Genomic DNA, 15,942 nt, shown 5'->3' on the forward strand with positions numbered 1-15,942 from the left:
GGCTACTGCTCCAAACAGGTCCGTATCACTGGTCCACTTCTGGTCGTATTTGAATGCGACCGGTCTGGTTTTCAAGCTCCGTGGAAATTTGAGAGGGACACCGTTGTTGCTAGAACAAAACCTTCCTATCTCCTTGTTGTGCCTGATTTTAATCTCATTCTCCCATTACATTTTTCCGGTGGCTATGATACCACCGATGAACATAGCTGCATTTTGACATCCGGAAGTGACATGAGGAGGCGTTTACAGACACACACGGAAATGCGCAACGATTGCAGATGTCACGGGGACATCAATTTTATTATGGGTAAAAATTCAAATTAAATTTGTTCCAGTGAATGTTCGATCATTTTTATCTAACACATGATTTAATGCATACTTAAACTTTAAAAATGTACCCTCAATTACAGATGATTCTGATGGAATTGCATTCAAAGTGAATTCTTCATTATAAAGGCCCTGCAAGCCCACGGAGCCACAACGGTGAGAGGTCAGACCGCAGAAGACATGAACAGACAACCCTGACATTAAGCAATCAGATTAGAAATATAGACAACCAAACTGACTGTAAAATGTCTCTGCTGTAATAATCACAGTCTAATAATGCCTCTATCTATACATTTTGGGAGGGTTTTTAATGCACACAACCATTAAACAGCATCACCATGTTGTCTGAGTAGAAACAACATGGAGATGAGCCCGTTTTGTAGTTCAGACTGTAGGTGAATCACCATCTCACTATCAGCACTAATACATTCTCATGATTTATCAATGTAATTATTCCCTTACTGGATTTGGACGAAGATGTGACATTTTATTCTGAAGATGATTTCATATGGAATGTGCCAGTCTTCCACTGCTGAAGCCTTGAGGACAGCCTGGTCCCAGATCTGTGCTGTGACAACGACCATAGGAGCTGCTATATGGCGAGACACCACAGACACATCTGAGATCAGGCTATTGAAAACAGGCAGGGAGGAGAGGTGACTACTGATGAATAAAATAAACTATTCATAACATCCTGTGATTGTGTTTCTTTCTAGATGTGTTGTCAACATTTGCCTCTCACTGACTGCTGGATCATCTACAGTGGGGCAAAAAAGTATTAAGTCAGCCACCAATAGTGCAAGTTCTCCCACTTAAAAAGATGAGAGAGGCCTGTAATTTTCATCATAGGTACACTTCAACTATGACAGACAAAATGAGAAGAAAAAAATCCAGAAAATCACATTGTCGGATTTTTAATGAATTTATTTACAAATTATGGTGGAAAATAGGGGTAGGGGTGTGGGGTGGGTAGGGGTGTGGTAAGTGTGTGGTGGGTAGGGGTGTGTGGTGGGTAGGGGTGTGGGGTGGGTAGGGGTGTGTAGGGGTGTGGGTGTGTAGGGGTGTGGGTGTGTAGGGGTGTGTGGTGGGTAGGGGTGTGTGGGTGTGTGGTGGGTAGGGAGTTACACATGGAGTAAAACAAACATACAGTCAGTAAACTGGCTAATAAGATATATGTACAGAGCGGCATAGGCAAGATACAGTAGATGGTATTGAGTGCAGTATATACATATGAGATGAGTATGTAAACAAAGTGGCATAGTTAAAGTGGCTAGTGATACATGTATTACATAAAGATGCAGTAGATGATATAGAGTACAGTATATACATATGACATGAGTATGGAAACCACACACCCCCCTACCCACTACACACCCCTACCCACCACACACCACACACACTACAACAACACACCCACACCCCTACCCACCACACACCCCTACCCACCACACACCCCTACCCACCACACCCCTACACATCCCTACCCACCACACACCCCTACCCACCCACCCACACCCCTACCCACCCCACACCCCACCCACCCACACACCCCACACCCTACCCACCCACACACCCCTACCCACCACACACCCCTACCCACCACACACCACACACACAACAACAAACACACCACACACCCCTACCCACCACACACCCCTACCCACCACACCACACCACACACCCCTACCCACCCCACACCCCACCCCTACACACCCACACACCACACACCCTTACCCACCCCACACCCCTACCCACCACACACCCCTACCCACCACCCCCCTACCCACCACACACCCCTACCCACCACACACTTACCACACCCCTACCCACCACACCCCTACCCACCCCACACCCCTACCCACCACACACACGACAACAAACACACCACACACCCCTACCCACACACCACAGACCCCTACCCACACACCCCTTCCCACCACACACACCTACACACCCCTACCCACCACACACCCCTACCCACACACCCACACACCACACACCCCTACCCACCACACACCCCTACCCACACACCACACACCCCTACCCACACACCACACACCCCTACCCACACACCACACACACACCTCACACCCCTACCCACACACCACACACCCCTACCCACACACCACACACCCCTACCCACACACCACACACCCCTACCCACCACACACCCCTACCCACACACCACACACCCCTACCCACACACCCCTACCCACACACCACACACCCCTACCCACACACCACACACCCCTTCCCACCACACACACCTACCCACACACCCACACACCACACACCCCTACCCACACACCCACACACCCCTACCCACACACCACACCACACACCACACCTCACACCCCTACCCACACACCACACACCCCTACCCACACACCACACACCCCTTCCCACCACACACACCTACCCACACACCACACACCCCTACCCACACACCCACACACCCCTACCCACACACCACACACCCCACACCACTACCCACACACCACACCACACACCACACCACACACCCCTACCCACACACCACACACCCCCACCCACCACACACCCCTACCCACACACCTCACACCCCTACCCACACACCCACACACCACACACCCCTACCCACACACCCACACACCACACACCCCTACCCACACACCACACACCCCTACCCACACACCCCTACCCACACACCCCTACCCACACACCACACACCCCTACCCACACACCACACACCCCTACCCACACACCCACACACCACACACCCCTACCCACACACCACACACCCCTACCCACACACCCCTACCCACACACCACACACCCCTACCCACACACCCCTACCCACACACGACACACCCCTACACACACCACACACACCACACACCCCTACCCACACACACCACACACCCCTACCCACCACACACCACTACCCACCACACACCCCTACCCACCACACACACCCACCACACACCCCTACCCACCACACACCACTACCCACCTCACACCCCTACCCACCACACACACACACCACACACCCCTACCCACCACACACCCCTACCCACCACACACCCCTACCCGGCACATGTATAACTACAACCAGTTAGCAAATCGGAAATGTCCGAGTTTCCTAGTTCTGAGCAGCACGTGAATGCGCCATTAGAATGCAGTGAAGGGGCTGTGAAACAGGGACCAGATGGAAACATCCGTGTCCACTCTGTAGGGTTTCCTCTTCCGTTTATATCACCAGTTGCTGTAGTAGAAGCACTGTTCTGAACTTCAAGGTGGAAAACTGTATCCAGAAAGGACAACAACTAACAGAATGGTGACAGAAGACGAACCACTAAAATGTCCATCAATGAAACAAACTCCTCAAATTCAAAACGTAATAAAACTGTCAAACGGTTCTATAAAAGTTGAGACATAATAAATGCACACACAGTATATATAAACTGGGTGGTTTGAGCCCTCAATGTTATCGAATGTTAGCATTCCCCCCACTGAAGTCAGTTACGATGCCGAACTGCAGTCAGATCAAGACCCCGGTGAGGACGACGAGGAGCTTCTCTGAGACGGTCTCTGAAGAGATTCTTCGGTTGTGCACACCCAGCTTCACCAGCTGTCAGGGTGGCTGGTCTCAGCCGATCCCGCAGGAAGCCGGATGTGGAGGTCCTGGGCTGTTAAATGTGGTCTGCGGTCGTGAGGCCGGTTGGACGTACTGCGGCTTATGGTAGAGAAATTAACATGACATTATCTGGCAACAGCTTTGGTGGACATTCCTGCACCCAGCATGCCAATTACTCAAAACCTGAGATCTGTGGCATTATTACTGCATTGTCGGAACCAGAAGCACAAGCATTTCGCTACACTCGCATTAACATCTGCTAACCATGTGTATGTGACAAATAAAATGTGATTTGATTTTGATTTGTGTGACAAAACTGCACATTTTAGAGTGGCCTATTATTGCACCTGTGTAATGACCACGCTGTTAAATTAGCTTCTTGATATACGCCACACCGGTCGGACTCTTGGCTTTGGAGAAAATGCTCACTTAACAGAGATGTAAACAAATGTGCACAACATTTGAGAGAGTATAGAACATTTCTGGAATCTTTTATTTCAGCTCATGAAACATGGGACCAACACTTTACATGTTGCGTTCATATTTGTGTTCAGTGTAGAAACATGTTTATATTTGTGTTCAGTGTAGAAACATGTTTATATTTGTGTTCAGTGTAGAAACATGTTTATATTTGTGTTCAGTGTAGAAACATGTTTATATTTGTGTTCAGTGTAGAAACATGTTTATATTTGTGTTCAGTGTAGAAACATGTTTATATTTGTGTTCAGTGTAGAAACATGTTTATATTTGTGTTCAGTGTAGAAACATGTTTATATTTGTGTTCAGTGTAGAAACATGTTTATATTTGTGTTCAGTGTAGAAACATGTTTATATTTGTGTTCAGTGTAGAAACATGTTTATATTTGTGTTCAGTGTAGAAACATGTTTATATTTGTGTTCAGTGTAGAGACATGTTTATATTTATTTGAAACATGTTTATATTTGTGTTCAGTGTAGAAACATGTTTATATTTGTGTTCAGTGTAGAAACATGTTTATATTTGTGTTCAGTGTAGAAACATGTTTATATTTGTGTTCAGTGTAGAAACATGTTTATATTTGTGTTCAGTGTAGAAACATGTTTATATTTGTGTTCAGTGTAGAAACATGTTTATATTTGTGTTCAGTGTAGAAACATGTTTATATTTGTGTTCAGTGTAGAGACATGTTTATATTTGTGTTCAGTGTAGAGACATGTTTATATTTGTGTTCAGTGTAGAAACATGTTTATATTTGTGTTCAGTGTAGAAACATGTTTATATTTGTGTTCAGTGTAGAAACATGTTTATATTTGTGTTCAGTGTAGAAACATGTTTATATTTGTGTTCAGTGTAGAAACATGTTTATATTTGTGTTCAGTGTAGAAACATGTTTATATTTGTGTTCAGTGTAGAAACATGTTTATATTTGTGTTCAGTGTAGAAACATGTTTATATTTGTGTTCAGTGTAGAAACATGTTTATATTTGTGTTCAGTGTAGAAACATGTTTATATTTATGTGTCACTTTTTGGGTGAGCTGACCAAATGCACATTTAAGTCATTTAGCAGACGCTCTTATCCGGAGCGACTTACAAATTAGTGCATTCACCTTATGACATCCAGTGGAACAGCCACTTTACAATAGTGCATCTAAATCTTTTAAGGGGGGTGAGTGAGAAAGATTACTTTATCCTATCCTAGGTATTCCTTAAAGAGGTGGAGTTTCAGGTGTCTCCGGAAGGTGGTGATTGACTCCGCTGTCCTGGCGTCGTGAGGGAGTTTGTTCCACCATTGGGGGGCCAGAGCAGCGAGCAGTTTTGACTGGGCTGAGCGGGAACTGTACTTCCTCAGTGGTAGGGAGGCGAGCAGGCCAGAGGTGGATGAACGCAGTGCCCTTGATTGGGTGTAGGGCCTGATCAGAGCCTGGAGGTACTGGGGTGCCGTTCCCCTCACAGCTCCGTAGGCAAGCACCATGGTCTTGTAGCGGATGCGAGCTTCAACTGGAAGCCAGTGGAGAGAGCGGAGGAGCGGGGTGACGTGAGAGAACTTGGGAAGGTTGAACACCAGACGGGCTGCGGCGTTCTGGATGAGTTGTAGGGGTTTAATGGCACAGGCAGGGAGCCCAGCCAACAGCAAGTTGCAGTAATCCAGACGGGAGATGACAAGTGCCTGGATTAGGACCTGCGCCGCTTCCTGTGTGAAGCAGGGTCGTACTCTGCGGATGTTGTAGAGCATGAACCTACAGGAACGGGCCACCGCCTTGATGTTAGTTGAGAACGACAGGGTGTTGTCCAGGATCACGCCAAGGTTCTTAGCGCTCTGGGAGGAGGACACAATGGAGTTGTCAACCGTGATGGCGAGATCATGGAACGGGCAGTCCTTCCCCGGGAGGAAGAGCAGCTCCGTCTTGCCGAGGTTCAGCTTGAGGTGGTGATCCGTCATCCACACTGATATGTCTGCCAGACATGCAGAGATGCGATTCGCCACCTGGTCATCAGAAGGGGGAAAGGAGAAGATTAATTGTGTGTCGTCTGCATAGCAATGATAGGAGAGACCATGTGAGGTTATGACAGAGCCAAGTGACTTGGTGTATAGCGAGAATAGGAGAGGGCCTAGAACAGAGCCCTGGGGACACCAGTGGTGAGAGCGTGGTGAGGAGACAGATTCTCGCCACGCCACCTGGTAGGAGCGACCTGTCAGGTAGGACGCAATCCAAGCGTGGGCCGCGCCGGAGATGCCCAACTCGGAGAGGGTGGAGAGGAGGATCTGATGGTTCACAGTATCGAAGGCAGCCGATAGGTCTAGAAGGATGAGAGCAGAGGAGAGAGAGTTAGCTTTAGCAGTGCGGAGCGCCTCCGTGATACAGAGAAGAGCAGTCTCAGTTGAATGACTAGTCTTGAAACCTGACTGATTTGGATCAAGAAGGTCATTCTGAGAGAGATAGCGGGAGAGCTGGCCAAGGACGGCACGTTCAAGATTTTGAGAGAAAAGAAAGAAGGGATACTGGTCTGTAGTTGTTGACATCGGAGGGATCGAGTGTAGGTTTTTTCAGAAGGGGTGCAACTCTCGCTCTCTTGAAGACGGAAGGGACGTAGCCAGCGGTCAGGGATGAGTTGATGAGCGAGGTGAGGTAAGGGAGAAGGTCTCCGGAAATGGTCTGGAGAAGAGAGGGGATAGGGTCGAGCGGGCAGGTTGTTGGGCGGCCGGCCGTCACAAGACGCGAGATTTCATCTGGAGAGAGGGGAGAAAGAGGTCAGAGCACAGGGTAGGGCAGTGTGAGCAGAACCAGCGGTGTCGTTTGACTTAGCAAACGAGGATCGGATGTCGTCGACCTTCTTTTCAAAATGGTTGACGAAGTCATCTGCAGAGAGGGAGGAGGGGGGGGGAGGAGGATTCAGGAGGGAGGAGAAGGTGGCAAAAGCTTCCTAGGGTTAGAGGCAGATGCTTGGAATTTAGAGTGGTAGAAAGTGGCTTTAGCAGCAGAGACAGAGGAGGAAAATGTAGAGAGGAGGGAGTGAAAGGATGCCAGGTCCGCAGGGAGGCGAGTTTTCCTCCATTTCCGCTCGGCTGCCCGGAGCCCTGTTCTGTGAGCTCGCAATGAGTCGTCGAGCCACGGAGCGGGAGGGGAGGACCGAGCCGGCCTGGAAGATAGGGGACATAGAGAGTCAAAGGATGCAGAAAGGGAGGAGAGGAGGGTTGAGGAGGCAGAATCAGGAGATAGGTTGGAGAAGGTTTGAGCAGAGGGAAGAGATGATAGGATGGAAGAGGAGAGAGTAGCGGGGAGAGAGAGCGAAGGTTGGGACGGCGCGATACCATCCGAGTAGGGGCAGTGTGGGAAGTGTTGGATGAGAGCGAGAGGGAAAAGGATACAAGGTAGTGGTCGGAGACTTGGAGGGGAGTTGCAATGGGGTTAGTGGAAGAACAGCATCTAGTAAAGATGAGGTCGAGCGTATTGCGTGCCTTGTGAGTAGGGGGGGAAGGTGAGAGGGTGAGGTCAAAAGAGGAGAGGAGTGGAAAGAAGGAGGCAGAGAGGAATGAGTCAAAGGTAGACGTGGGGAGGTTAAAGTCGCCCAGAACTGTGAGAGGTGAGCCGTCCTCAGGAAAGGAGCCGAGGGACTGGAGGGAGGCATAGGCTGAGATGAACTCTGCCTTGTTGCTTCCCATTCTTAAAATGTTGTTTTCATCAGTTTCAAAACACCTGAAACAACCATTTTTCTTTATGGAAAATATATTTCACATCGGTTTAGATGCTACATTATACGCTGTTTGTCGAACTGTTCGAATTTTAGCAACTTTTTTAATTATTATTACATAATCTCAAGAGTAAATTTAGCCTCACAATTAAAATTTGTCACACACACACACACACACACACACACACACGGTTTGCCTAATATATATATATATATATAGTCTGTCTGATAACGACAGGCAGGCAGCAGACTGACCACCTGCTGATTCTGATTCTAACAGGACTGACCACCTGCTCTGATTCTAACAGGACTGACCACCTGCTCTGATTCTAACAGGACTGACCACCTGCTCTGATTCTAACCCTAACAGGACTGACCACCTGCTCTGATTCTCTAACAGGACTGACCACCTGCTCTGATTCTAACCCTAACAGGACTGACCACCCGCTCTGATTCTAACAGGACTGACCACCCGCTCTGATTCTAACAGGACTGACCACCTGCTCTGATTCTAACAGGACTGACCACCTGCTCTGATTCTAACCCTAACAGGACTGACCACCTGCTCTGATTCTAACAGGACTGACCACCTGCTCTGATTCTAACCCTAACAGGACTGACCACCTGCTCTGATTCTAACCCTAACAGGACTGACCACCTGCTCTGATTCTAACCCTAACAGGACTGACCACCTGCTCTGATTCTAACAGGACTGACCACCTGCTCTGATTCTAACAGGACTGACCACCTGCTCTGATTCTAACAGGACTGACCACCTGCTCTGAACAGGACTGACCACCTGCTCTGATTCTAACAGGACTGACCACCTGCTCTGATTAACAGGACTGACCACCTGCTCTGATTCTAACAGGACTGACCACCTGCTCTGATTCTAACAGGACTGACCACCTGCTCTGATTCTGACCACCTGCTCTGATTCTAACAGGACTGACCACCTGCTCTGATTCTAACAGGACTGACCACCTGCTCTGATTCTAACAGGACTGACCACCTGCTCTGATTCTAACAGGACTGACCACCTGCTCTGATTCTAACAGGACTGACCACCTGCTCTGATTCTAACAGGACTGACCACCTGCTCTGATTCTAACAGGACTGACCACCTGCTCTGATTCTAACAGGACTGACCACCTGCTCTGATTCTAACAGGACTGACCACCTGCTCTGATTCTAACCCTAACAGGACTGACCACCTGCTCTGATTCTAACCCTAACAGGACTGACCACCTGCTCTGATTCTAACCCTAACAGGACTGACCACCTGCTCTGATTCTAACAGGACTGACCACCTGCTCTGATTCTAACCCTAACAGGACTGACCACCTGCTCTGATTCTAACCCTAACAGGACTGACCACCCGCTCTGATTCTAACAGGACTGACCACCTGCTCTGATTCTGACCACCTGCTCTGATTCTAACAGGACTGACCACCTGATTCTAACAGGACTGACCATTCTAACAGGACTGACCACCTGCTCTGATTCTAACCCTAACAGGACTGACCACCCGCTCTGATTCTAACAGGACTGACCACCCGCTCTGATTCTAACAGGACTGACCACCTGCACTGATTCTAACAGGACTGACCACCTCTGATTCTGATTCTAACAGGACTGACCACCTGCTCTGATTCTAACAGGACTGAACAGGATTCTAACAGGACTGACCACCTGCTCTGATTCTAACAGGACTGACCACCTGCTCTGATTCTAACAGGACTGACCACCTGCTCTGATTCTAACAGGTAACCCTAACAGGACTGACCACCTGCTCTGATTCTAACAGGACTGACCACCTGCTCTGATTTCTGACCACCTGCTCCTAACAGGACTGACCACCTGCTCTGATTCTAACAGGACTGACCACCTGCTCTGATTCTAACAGGACTGACCACCTGCTCTGATTCTAACAGGACTGACCACCTGCTCTGATTCTAACCACCCCCTAACAGGACTGACCACCTGCTCTGATTCTAACAGGACTGACCACCTGCTCTGATTTAACAGGACTGACCACCTGCCTGAACAGGACTGACCACCTGCTCTGATTCTAACAGGACAGACCACCACCTGCTCTGATTCTAACAGGACTGACCACCTGCTCTGATTCTAACAGGACTGACCACCTGCTCTGATTCTAACAGGACTGACCACCTGCTCTGATTCTAACCTGCTCCCTAACAGGACAGGACTGACCACCTGCTCTGATTTCTAACAGGACTGACCACCTGACCACCTGCTCTGATTCTAACAGGACTGACCACCTGCTCTGATTCTAACCCTAACAGGACTGACCACCTGCTCTGATTCTAACCCTAACAGGACTGACCACCTGCTCTGATTCTGACCACCTGCTCCTAACAGGACTGACCACCTGCTCTGATTTAACAGGACTGAACCTGCTCCTAACAGGACTGACCACCTGCTCTGATTCTAACAGGACTGACCACCTGCTCTGATTCTAACAGGACTGACCACCTGCTCTGATTAACAGGACTGACCACCTGCCTAACAGGACCTGACCACCTGCTCTGATTCTGACCACCTGCTCCTAACAGGGACTGACCACCACCTGCTCTGATTAACAGGACTGAACCCTGATTCTAACAGGACTGACCACCTGCTCTGATTCTAACCTGATTCTAACAGGACTGACCACCTGCTCTGATTCTAACAGGACTGACCACCTGCTCTGATTCTAACAGGACTGACCACCTGCTCTGATTCTAACAGGACTGACCACCTGCTCTGATTCTAACAGGACTGACCACCTGCTCTGATTCTAACAGGACTGACCACTCTGATTCTAACAGGACTGACCACCTGCTCTGATTCTAACCCTAACAGGACTGACCACCTGCTCTGATTCTAACAGGACTGACCACCTGCTCTGATTCTAACAGGACTGACCACCTGCTCTGATTCTAACAGGACTGACCACCTGCTCTGATTCTCTAACAGGACTGACCACCTGCTCTGATTCTAACAGGACTCTAACAGGACTGACCACCTGCTCTGATTCTAACAGGACTGACCACCTGCTCTGATTCTAACAGGACTGACCACCTGCTCTGATTCTAACAGGACTGACCACCTGCTCTGATTCTAACAGGACTGACCTGCTCTGATTCTAACAGGACTGACCACCTGCTCTGATTCTAACAGGACTGACCACCTGCTCCACCTAACAGGACTGACCACCTGCTGATTCTAACAGGACTGACCACCTGCTCTGATTCTAACAGGACTGACCACCTGCTCTGATTCTAACAGGACTGACCACCTGCTCTGATTCTAACAGGACTGACCACCTGCTCTGATTCTAACAGGACTGACCACCTGCTCTGATTCTAACAGGACTGACCACCTGCTCTGATTCTAACAGGAACCAGGACTGACCACCTGCTCTGATTCTAACAGGACTGACCACCTGCTCTGATTCTAACAGGACTGACCACCAGGCTCTGATTCTAACAGGACTGACCACCTGCTCTGATTCTGACCACCTGCTCTGATTCTAACAGGACTGACCACCTGCTCTGATTCTAACAGGACTGACCACCTGCTCTGATTCTAACAGGACTGACCACCTGCTCTGATTCTAACCCTAACAGGACTGACCACCTGCTCTGATTCTAACCCTAACAGGACTGACCACCTGCTCTGATTCTAACAGGACTGACCACCTGCTCTGATTCTAACAGGACTGACCACCTGCTCTGATTCTAACAGGACTGACCACCTGCTCTGATTCTAACAGGACTGACCACCTGCTCTGATTCTAACAGGACTGACCACCTGCTCTGATTCTGACCCTAACAGGACTGACCACCTGCTCTGACCCTAACAGGACTGACCACCTGCTCTGATTCTAACAGGACTGACCACCTGCTCTGATTCTAACAGGACTGACCACCTGCTCTGATTCTAACAGGACTGACCACCTGCTCTGATTCTAACAGGACTGACCACCTGCTCTGATTCTAACAGGACTGACCACCTGCTCTGATTCTGACCACCTGCTCTGATTCTAACAGATTCTAACAGGACTGACCAGGACTGACCACCTGCTCTGATTCTAACAGGACTGACCACCTGCTCTGATTCTAACAGGACTGACCACCTGCTCTGATTCTAACAGGACTGACCACCTGCTCTGATTCTAACAGGACTGACCACCTGCTCTGATTCTCTGACCACCCTCTGAACAGGACTGACCACCTGCTCTGATTCTAACAGGACTGACCACCTGCTCTGATTCTAACAGGACTGACCACCTGCTCTGATTCTAACAGGACTGACCACCTGCTCTGATTCTAACAGGACTGACCACCTGCTCTGATTCTAACAGGACTGACCACCTGCTCTGATTCTAACAGGACTGACCACCTGCTCTGATTCTAACAGGACTGACCACCTGCTCTGATTCTAACAGGACTGACCACCTGCTCTGATTCTAACAGGACTGACCACCTGCTCTGATTCTAACAGGACTGACCACCTGCTCTGATTCTGACCACTCTGATTCTAACAGGACTGACCACCTGCTCTGCTCTAACCCTCTAACAGGACTGACCACCTGCTCTGATTCTAACAGGACTGACCACCTGCTCTGATTTCTGACCACCTGCTCTGATTCTAACAGGACTGACCACCTGCTCTGATTCTAACAGGACTGACCACTCTGATTCTAACAGGACTGACCACCTGCTCTGATTCTAACAGGACTGACCACCTGCTCTGATTCTAACAGGACTGACCACCTGCTCTGATTCTAACAGGACTGACCACCTGCTCTGATTCTAACAGGACTGACCACCTGCTCTGATTCTAACAGGACTGACCACCTGCTCTGATTCTAACAGGACTGACCACCTGCTCTGATTCTAACAGGACTGACCACCTGCTCTGATTCTAACAGGACTGACCACCTGCTCTGATTCTAACAGGACTGACCACCTGCTCTGATTCTAACAGGACTGACCACCTGCTCTGATTCTAACAGGACTGACCACCTGCTCTGATACTCACAGGACTGACCACCTGCTCTGATTCTAACAGGACTGACCACCTGCTCTGATTCTAACAGGACTGACCACCTGCTCTGATTCTAACAGGACTGACCACCTGCTCTGATTCTAACAGGACTGACCACCTGCTCTGATTCTGACCACCTGCTCTGATTCTAACAGGACTGACCACCTGCTCTGATTCTAACCCTAACAGGACTGACCACCTGCACTGATTCTAGGACTGACCAACAGGATTCTAACAGGACCACCTGCTCTGATTCTAACCCTAACAGGACTGACCACCTGCTCTGATTCTAACAGGACTGACCACCTGCTCTGATCTAACAGGACTGACCACCTGCCTGATTCTAACAGGACTGACCACCTGCTCTGATTCTAACAGGACTGACCACCTGCTCTGATTCTAACAGGACTGACCACCTGCAGGACTGATTCTAACAGGACTGACCACCTGCTCTGATTCTGAACCTGCCTGAACAGGACTGACCACCTGCTCTGATTCTAACAGGACTGACCACCTGCTCTGATTCTAACAGGACTGACCACCTGCTCTGATTCTAACAGGACTGACCACCTGCTCTGATTCTAACCTGCCCTAACAGGACTGACCACCTGCTCTGATTCTCTGACCACCCTAACAGGACTGACCACCTGACCACCACTGATCTCTGAACCCTAACAGGACTGACCACCTGCTCTGATTCTAACCCTAACAGGACTGACCACCTGCTCTGATTCTAACAGGACTGACCACCTGCTCTGATTCTAACAGGACTGACCACCTGCTCTGATTCTGCTCTGATTCTAACAGGACTGACCACCTGCTCTGATTCTAACAGGACTGACCACCTGCTCTGATTCTAACAGGACTGACCACCCGCTCTGATTCTAACCCTAACAGGACTGACCACCTGCTCTGATTCTAACCCTAACAGGACTGACCACCTGCTCTGATTCTAACCCTAACAGGACTGACCACCTGCTCTGATTCTAACAGGACTGACCACCTGCTCTGATTCTAACCCTAACAGGACTGACCACCTGCTCTGATTCTAACAGGACTGACCACCTGCTCTGATTCTAACAGGACTGACCACCTGCTCTGATTCTAACAGGACTGACCACCTGCTCTGATTCTAACAGGACTGACCACCTGCTCTGATTCTAACAGGACTGACCACCTGCTCTGATTCTAACCCTAACAGGACTGACCACCTGCTCTGATTCTAACAGGACTGACCACCTGCTCTGATTCTAACAGGACTGACCACCTGCTCTGATTCTAACAGGACTGACCACCTGCTCTGATTCTAACCCTAACAGGACTGACCACCTGCTCTGATTCTAACAGGACTGACCACCTGCTCTGATTCTAACAGGACTGACCACCTGCTCTGATTCTAACAGGACTGACCACCTGCTCTGATTCTAACAGGACTGACCACACAGGACTGACCACCTGCTCTGATTCTAACAGGACTGACCACCTGCTCTGATTCTAACCCTAACAGGACTGACCACCTGCTCTGATTCTAACAGGACTGACCACCTGCTCTGATTCTAACAGGACTGACCACCTGCTCTGATTCTAACAGGACTGACCACCTGCTCTGATTCTGACCACCTGCTCCTAACAGGACTGACCACCTGCTCTGATTCTAACAGGACTGACCACCTGCTCTGATTCTAACAGGACTGACCACCTGCTCTGATTCTAACAGGACTGACCACCTGCTCTGATTCTAACAGGACTGACCACCTGCTCTGATTCTAACAGGACTGACCACCTGCTCTGATTCTAACAGGACTGACCACCTGCTCTGATTCTAACAGGACTGACCACCTGCTCTGATTCTAACAGGACTGACCACCTGCTCTGATTCTAACAGGACTGACCACCTGCTCTGATTCTAACAGGACTGACCACCTGCTCTGAACAGGACTGACCACCTGCTCTGATTCTAACCCTAACAGGACTGACCACCCCTGCTAACAGGACTGACCACCTGCTCTGATTCTAACAGGACTGACCACCTGCTCTGATTCTAACCCTAACAGGACTGACCACCTGCTCTGATTCTAACCCTAACAGGACTGACCACCTGCTCTGATTCTAACAGGACTGACCACCTGCTCTGATTCTAACAGGACTGACCACCTGCTAACAGGACTGACCACCTGCTCTGATTCTAACAGGACTGACCACCTGCTCTGATTCTAACAGGACTGACCACCTGCTCTGATTCTAACAGGACTGACCACCTGCTCTGATTCTAACAGGACTGACCACCTGCTCTGATTCTAACAGGACTGACCACCTGCTCTGATTCTAACAGGACTGACCACCTGCTCTGATTCTAACAGGACTGACCACCTGCTCTGATTCTGACCACCTGCTCTGATTCTAACAGGACTGACCACCTGCTCTGATTTCTGAACCCTAACAGGACTGACCACCTGCTCTGATTCTAACAGGACTGACCACCTGCTCTGATTCTAACAGGACTGACCACCTGCTCTGATTCTAACAGGACTGACCACCTGCTCTGATTCTAACCCTAACAGGACTGACCACCTGCTCTGATTCTAACAGGACTGACCACCTGCTCTGATTTCTAACAGGACTGACCACCTGCTCTGATTCTAACAGGACTGACCACCTGCTCTGATTCTAACAGGACTGACCACCTGCTCTGATTAACAGGACTGACCACCTGCTCTGATTCTAACAGGACTGACCACCTGCTCTGATTCTAACAGGACTGACCACCTG

At 49.3% G+C, this 15,942-nt stretch overlaps 2 long non-coding RNA genes across 15 annotated transcripts; one reads left to right on the forward strand and one right to left on the reverse strand.

The window, feature by feature from the left end:
• Positions 1 to 207: 207 nt before the first annotated feature.
• On the forward strand, positions 208 to 1,017 carry LOC118382804 (uncharacterized). Its single transcript, XR_004825410.2, has 2 exons — positions 208 to 307; positions 411 to 1,017. It is a non-coding gene; the product is annotated as an uncharacterized LOC118382804 (long non-coding RNA).
• A 7,392-nt stretch (positions 1,018 to 8,409) lies between these two features.
• On the reverse strand, positions 8,410 to 15,325 carry LOC127917970 (uncharacterized). 14 transcript variants are annotated; one of them, XR_008098144.1, is made up of 7 exons: positions 14,657 to 14,762; positions 14,047 to 14,148; positions 10,365 to 10,468; positions 9,610 to 9,719; positions 9,296 to 9,521; positions 8,526 to 8,807; positions 8,410 to 8,495 (listed from the first exon to the last, which is right to left on the reverse strand). It is a non-coding gene; the product is annotated as an uncharacterized LOC127917970 (long non-coding RNA). The 14 variants fall into 14 exon arrangements; XR_008098141.1 differs by lacking the exon at positions 10,365 to 10,468 and adding an exon at positions 11,761 to 11,794 and having other exon boundaries at positions 9,610 to 9,699; positions 14,019 to 14,148; XR_008098143.1 differs by lacking the exon at positions 14,657 to 14,762 and adding an exon at positions 14,469 to 14,574.
• Positions 15,326 to 15,942: the final 617 nt, after the last annotated feature.

This window comes from Oncorhynchus keta, unplaced genomic scaffold (genome assembly GCF_023373465.1).
Source record: "Oncorhynchus keta strain PuntledgeMale-10-30-2019 unplaced genomic scaffold, Oket_V2 Un_contig_1254_pilon_pilon, whole genome shotgun sequence".
In the NCBI taxonomy this organism is placed as follows: domain Eukaryota; kingdom Metazoa; phylum Chordata; class Actinopteri; order Salmoniformes; family Salmonidae; genus Oncorhynchus; species Oncorhynchus keta.